Below are 7,739 nucleotides of genomic sequence, written 5' to 3'. Positions count from 1 at the left end.
CCCTGGCAGTGAATAAAACAGATCTGATATACATGGCTATTCTGAAAAACAAGGTTAGACAATGTAAAAAATTAATACATGGGAAGTAAGAATTTAGAGAAGTAAATCTATGGAGGCATTTTATTGCAAATAGATTATAGCATTCTAACTAGCACTGTTGCAGCTATTTATTCTGTAGAATGCTTTACCATACCATACCTGAGTAAACTGCTCTAGAAGCTCTGTTTAAGGATAGCAGCTGCAGTATTAGCTTGGTGTGACATCACTTCCTGCCTGAGTCTCTCCCTGCTCACTTATAGCTCTGGGCTCAGATTACAGCAGAGAAGGGAGGGGGGGGGGAGAGGAGCAAACTGAGCATGCTCACGCCCAGGGCAATGAGGTTTAAGCTGAAAGCAGGAAGTCTGATACAGAAGCCCATGTGCACACAATAGAAGGAAAGAAAAATACATTGTAATTGTTCAGTGGCAGATTTATCAACGGCCGAGGTGAATTTTCTAATGGAAAAAAAAAAAAAAATTAATAAAAAAAATAGAATTTCAAGCTATTTTTTGTGTACTTCGACTAGGGAATAGTCCAAATTCGATTAAAATTTGAAATATAAATTTATCATGTACTGTCTCTTTAAAAATTCAACTTCCACCATTTGCCATCTAAAACCTGCCGAATTGCTGGTTTAGCCTATGGGGGACCTCCTAGAACCTATTTGGAGTCAATCGGTGGACTTTGAAAAATCGAAGTATTTTTTGGGGAAAAACTTCGAATTGAATTCAATCGATTGCGCTATGAATTCGAAAACAGGCCTATTTGACCCAAAAAAAACTTCAACTTAATATCGGTTGGTCTTTCTGAATTTGAATTTCGAAGTTTTTTTTCCAATTTGAAATTGGACCCTTGATAAATGTGCCCCTCAGACTTTTGGTTTAGAAATGGCCTGATGTGTCTGTGTCTAAAAGGAATTGACTCTCCTTTTTTTATGTTTTGTGTCTCCATTTATGATTGATGTTGTATCACCACCCTCTTATTTCACATGTTGCTTCCAAAATACCTCCCCTTCTTTTATTTTGATAGAGACTAGCAAAAGGGTTTTTTTTTTAGTTTTTTTTTTTTTAATCTAGTTCCTGTGCTAAGGGCTAAGAATAAATGTAAATGAATTACAATTCAGACAATTTTGGAAGGCCTCCTGTGATAGCTGAATAAAGTTTTGAGTGAAAAGAACCTGCTACTTCTGTTACCTGCACCTTTCGTTGGAGATAATATTCTTGGGCAATATGTGCCATTTAAATAGATCCCCCGAAGTCACCTCAGATTTCCATGTCCTGTATAAAAGTCATGGAGCTCCTCGTGATTTATAATCTTATATTTTACCATAGGGGGTCACTATATTACCCCCAGACAAATTGTTGCAGAAGCAAAAAATGTCCTAATGTGTCCAGTTCATAAATTATTTTTTTTTTTTTTCTTCTTCTATATTTGCCATATCACTTGCTCCATCACGTATTCTTTTAAACTGTTGTTTTCTACTTAACTACCACTGTATTTGTTCTTGGCCACAGCCAGTTGCAAGAAAAATCCCATTCATTAAAGGAGAACTAAACCTTAAAAATAAATTTGGGTAAAAATGTCATATTTTATATAGTGAACTTATTGCACAAGGCTAAAGTTTCAGCTTGTCAATAGCAGCAATGATCCAGGACTTCAAACTTGTCACAGGGGGTCACCATCTTGGAAAGTGTCTGTGACACTCACATGCTCAGTGGGCTCTGATTGGCTGTTGAGAAGCTAAGCTTAGGGCTCGTCACTAATTATCCAGCAGAAAATGAGCTTCCCTGGCTGTAATATAAGATGATGCTACAGGTTTGCTGATTATTAAATTCTGATGCTAATTGCACAGGTTTCTGTGCTGCCATGTAGTAATTATCTGTATTAATTACTAATCGGCCTTATATTGTGACATTTCTATTCTATGTGTACTGTATATTGTGAGTGGGTCCCTAAGCTCAGTAAGTGACAGCAGCACAGAGCATGTGCAGTGAATCAGCAGAAAAGAAGATGGGGAGCTACTGGGGCATCTTTAGAGACACAGTAATCAACTATAAAAAAACATGACCGATTAAGAATTGTTCATTCATCCCCTTACTGTCAACGTCTAATCCAACGCCCCTTTAGGTGATTTGGGTGGCTTTGGATAAAAGGACTGCCGTGGATTTGTCCTGCATTTCTTTCTTTCGTGAGATATTATTTACCATGCACATGTCCCTGAATGTATTTTTATTTGTTGGAAAACCTGCTATTAGATTAAATACTCAGATGAAACCAGTAATGTAGAATCTCTAGAAATTCAGGCATTTTGATGTAAATAATCTAGGGAAAACAGTTCATATTTCAATAAGATCTTTTTATACATTTTCTCTTATCATTTCTGTTTGGCATAATTACTGGTTTTATTTTCCTGATTCTGGCAATGAAATATTTAGGTTGCCATGTGACTCATCAACTATATTATGGTGTTTTGGCTGCGTTTCAGCTTGACCCTCAGCCCACCACAACTTTCCAACCTGACATCACTGCTGCCCCATGGCACTTTCACTGGCCCTTGGCATTTGTTGGCCTCTTTGTGCTTTGTCAGGAAAGAAGCACTTACAAGTCAATGACTATTTCCATAACAATCCCGGCTACTCTCTCTGGGAGGCACAATGTATAGAATAAGAATGTTGTGCTCTATAAGAATGTATGGGCCTTTATCCATCTTGTTCATGAACTGCTTTATTCTTCATAATACATAAAAGCTGTAATAAGCCGAAATGGGGGGGGGGGCCCATATACTTAGTTCGAGTAAAGGAATAGAGGAAAAAAAGTTCTAATTTCCAATGGTCGAATATGGCTTCATTCGACCATCGAATGGGCTACTTCGACTACGACCTTCGAATCGAACTAGAAATCGTTCGACTATTCGACCTTTCGATAGTCTGAGTACTGTCTCTTTAAAAAAATTCTTCAACCCCCTAGTTCGCCACCTAAAAGCTACCGAGGCCAATGTTAGCCTATAGGGAAGGTCCCCATAGGCTTCCTAACAATTTCCTGATCGAAGGATTTGATCATAGGAATAGCGCAAAATCCTTCGATATTCGAAGTCGAAGGATTTTACTTCGACGGTCAAATATCGAGGGTTTATTAACCCTCGATATTCGACCCTAGGTAAATGTGCCCCTAAGAGGCACATTTTTTTTTTTTTTTAAACTCCCATAAAATAAAATTTATTTGAATTACATTTTTTAAAGTCAGACTAATTGAATTGACCCGAAAACTCGAATTACATTCCAATGATAAAAAAAAAAAATTTGAATGGTAAAAAAACGCGAATGTCAGGTTGCAGACATCGCCAAATTGATCCCTGGACCTCTCCCATTGACTGGACAACCCCAGGTCCTGAGCATTCTGGATAACAGGTCCCATATGAGTACTCCATGTTTTCAACCATTTTAGTGCCTGCCATGGCTCCCGTGCCTATGACTAAGTGCTAGGTAAGCGTGAAACGCGATAGGCTCCATTTGGGGAGTGTTTGATATTTTAAAAATGATTTAATAAAATTACACTTTTTATCCTATAAGCATGCACGTGGGATTTTTTTTTGGAAGTAATGCAGCTCCATTTGTTGCCTGAGGCCAAGAAAAGGTAGACATGTGGATTCTGTGGAGCAGTTGATTCTGCAGTCAGTGACAGGGGTTAATGAGTCTGAAGCCAGCTGTAATTATGGAGAATGTATTTGGCTTATTTGTGCACCACAATATTGGTCACCACCCAGTCTGTACAGAAAACACCCATGTTTTTAGCACCAATTGCTGCCTGCTGTCATATAATCATGTTCCATGAATGAAAATACATAGAATTCAGGGCAAAACTACTTGATAGCAAATATATTTTGTGAGCCTTTTTAACACTTAACCAGTGGCATCACTAGATATTACTAGACCCCACAGTAAATTATTTTTCAGGCCCCTAAAGGCTGACCTGTTTTACCAATATTTATTGAAATTTATATAAAGGGCCTTGTGGGGCCCCTATATCTCCTGGGCCCCCCTGCAGCCGCAGGGTCTGCTTCCTCTAGAGTTACGCCCCTGCACTCAACCTTACTAATTAATGATGCACAGGGTGTGCTGAGGGTTCTGGGTAATAACATTACAATGGGAATATTATTATTCTCTCTAGATTGTAATCCATGGCAACCAATCCGTGCTCAATTTGCAGCTGTCTGAAAAAAGCTAATCTTTAAAGGAGAAGGAAAGCTAGAATGCTATATTTATTCTGGAGAATGTTTAACCATACCTGAGTAACAAGCTCTCTGTTGGTTTAGGATAGCAGCTGCAGTATTAGCTTGGTGTGACATCACTTCCTGCCTGAGTCTCTCCCTGCTCACTCATAGCTCTGGGCTCAGATTACAGCAGGGAGGGATGAGAGGAGCAAACTGAGCATGCTCAAGCCCTAGCCCTGGAGGTTTAAGCTGAAGGCAGGAAGTCTGATACAGAAGCCCATGAGTACACAATAGATGGAAAGAAATGCTGTATTTCTTTTGACAAAGGACTCGGCAGCATTACTTTGAGGGTTTACTGGAATATTTAGGTGGACCATTCTGATAAGGTTTACTTAGTTTTAACCTTTCCTTCTCCTTTAATTGGTTGCTGTCGGTTATTGCCCAGGTGCAAATTTCCTCAGTGTTAATAAATAAGCCCCAAAATAAATGTCCAGCCTGAGCAATATCTGCAGAAAATCAGGCAGATATCTTTCTAGCAGGTTGGAAAATCTAGATAATCGAGGACTTTATTGTACATTGATGTGTTTTTTGACAAAGCCCCGCTGTATCATTCAATTGTGGGCCCCAGGGACAACCGTTTCATTAGCCTGATTTAGCCCAGTGTTTGGGAGACCTCTCCTTGTACAGCCAGCTTAATTGGGATCCCATCAACCAGATTTCAAACTTAAGAGCAAAGAGTTCATTCAAAAAAATAGAAAAATGATCTGCAAAGAATATCATTGTCTTACAGGTTAATGTGAAGTTGAACTGTTTTTGTCTCACTGCAAAAAATATTCCCTGTGCCCATTGTTCCCCTTTTCTATAACCGGGACCTTTAGGGACTGGTTCTGCACTAGCGGCTGCACCTCATCAATCTAAAAAACACATGTATCTTTTAACTTGCCTCAAAACTCACATTTTGACTTCTTTTCTTTACCACACAGATTTATGATTTTTTTTTTGTGCACTTAAAGTATTCCAATACTCATTTATTTATTTTCAATACATAGAGTTGTTCCAATATTCCCTTATTTGGCTACTTTTCTGTTGGGTTGATGTCTGTACTTCTGTTGCATTGTCTTGATTTTGGTTTAGTCACAGTACAATCCTTTGTCCTGGAGGAAATGATGAGGTCAGCATTATCTCATTCAAGAGATTTCCTTCTCCCACTGGAAGGAAACATTTGTCATACCAACAGAATTATAGATCATGCTGCTCAAGGAGAACACTTAAAATATTTAGACACTGATAATATATTGGTGCAATTCGATGCGATTACAATGGAATAAAAGATAGGAGTTGCATGTGCAAACAAAGCAGAAATAAAAGAAAAAGAAGTGGGTTTCAGATAACGTCTCCGGTGTATATTCTGCCGCATTGGCCTAGAACCAGTAGCTCGTGAGTAACATGTTGCTCTCCAACCCCTTGGATGTTGCTCTCATTTTCCTCAAAGCAGGTGCTTATTTTTTGAATTCCAGGCTTGGAAGCATATAGTATTGGAAGTATAGTGCCAAGTAGAGCCTGTGTAGGCTGCCAGTCCACATAGGGGCTACCAAACAGCCGATCACAGCCTTTATTTGGCACCCCAACTTTTTCATGCTTTTGTTGCTCCCCAACTCCTTTTACATTTGAATGTGGCTCACGGGTAAAACGTTTGGGGACCCCTGGCCTAGATTAATATGACTCTCAAAGGGGGGAGTAGACATATCCTGGATCAGCATTTTCCTCTATTATATCAAGACAAATTACAGGCATAAACTTCAGTATATAGTGCCACAGTAAGACAGTAGGCTATTATACAATGCAGAAGGAAAGAAAAGTGTTATAGACAAGGGTTTGCACATTTTTAGGCACCCCCCTCTAGCAAATATAATCAATAAATTTGTACATGGGATGCTCTTCCATTGAGCCCCTTGCTGTCATGTTCTGCCTTTCCCAAAGACCCCCTGGCTATCCTGAACTGCTTGCTCTGGAAATTTACATTACTTCATAAATATGAGTTCAGGAACAGCCAAGGGATCCCTGCAAAATGAAAGAACACTGTGGCAGGGTGCTTTACTTATTAATGCCCCAGGCTAGTGCATTTTTTAGTGAAATGAATTGAGATCCAAGGTTAGCAATTATTTTCACTTGTGGGTGTCTAACAAAATAACACCCCCAAACTGGAAGACCATTGTTTTATTATGGCATGGTGATATGGAGACATAAACCTCTTCTATCTATGAAACACATCACATGATGACAACGCTTCTTGTACAGAGCACACAGTATAACTGATTACTGTCAATATAAGAAAGGTTTAAAGATGAAGGCTTGGCCAGCATGGGAGGACAAACGTGGATCTGGCAGGCCATGGTGCAAAAGATATATCTGTGTTCGGTGGATGTAATTGAGGTGTCAAGTGGCCTGTGAAACGAGAGTTAATTCAATTTGTGACCACCATCTGGCTAAAAAAGCATTCTTACCGATTATCTAGTAAACTCATGAGAGAGAGTTGAAGGCCAGGTTCCAGGAGAGGGCTTGTCCTATAATATGGGACCTGCCGGTATCAAACATAGAGATAAGTATCAATTATTGTATAAACTTAAAGGGGACCCGTCACCCAAAAAAAAAAATATTCAAAATACAATTTTATCACATTGGTCAAGCAAAATGAACTTTAATTACACAATATAAATTATTTGAATCTTGTTTCCTTCAGTCTGGGAATTCATAATTCTCGGTCTCCACTGCTGAAGGAAAGGACCAACATTAGCCCCACACGAGCGATATCTTGAGATGGGAAATAGAAAGCGGCCTGAACCCGGAAGAGGATTTCTGTAAGGATGTAAATGCTTCAGTGCAAGTGGCTCTATTTTGAAAAATACAGAATCTAAACTGACTAACCAATAAATGGTGGAGCAGTTCCTTTATTTGGTGACCTTTATGTCCCTATCTTACTGTTCCTTTGCCATGTCCATAAAGAAGTTAAGTTGCCATGTAGTCATCTTGCTGATCTACAGCCACTTTATCTAGAAACCCTCATGTAGTGTAAGGGTTAGGTCACACTGGGCGTTTTGGGGCGACTAATCGCCTCGTCTTTGCAGCGACCAATCTCCCCAAACGCCTTCCCTCACTCTGCGCTGGCTAAAATGAAAAATCGGTGGCGCTAATCACATGCGGAGATTAGTTTTCCGAAGTCGGCCAAAGTTGCCTTCAGACGACTTCGGAAAAAGAAAGGCCGCGTGTGATTAGCGCTGCCGATTTTTCATTTTAGCCAGCGCAGAGTGAGGGAAGGCACTTGGGGAGATTGGTCGCTGCAAAGACGAGGCGATTAGTCGCCAGGCGACTAATTCTCCCCATAACGCCCATTGTGACTTACCCTAAAAGTAGGGTAGGCACCTTTAACTAATTAGGGGTTTAAAGGAAAAGTTCAGTGTACAAATAAAAGCTGTGTAAATAAATAGGCTGT

Source organism: Xenopus laevis, chromosome 3S (assembly GCF_017654675.1).
Source record: "Xenopus laevis strain J_2021 chromosome 3S, Xenopus_laevis_v10.1, whole genome shotgun sequence".
In the NCBI taxonomy this organism is placed as follows: domain Eukaryota; kingdom Metazoa; phylum Chordata; class Amphibia; order Anura; family Pipidae; genus Xenopus; species Xenopus laevis.
This window is presented reverse-complemented; position numbering follows the sequence as displayed.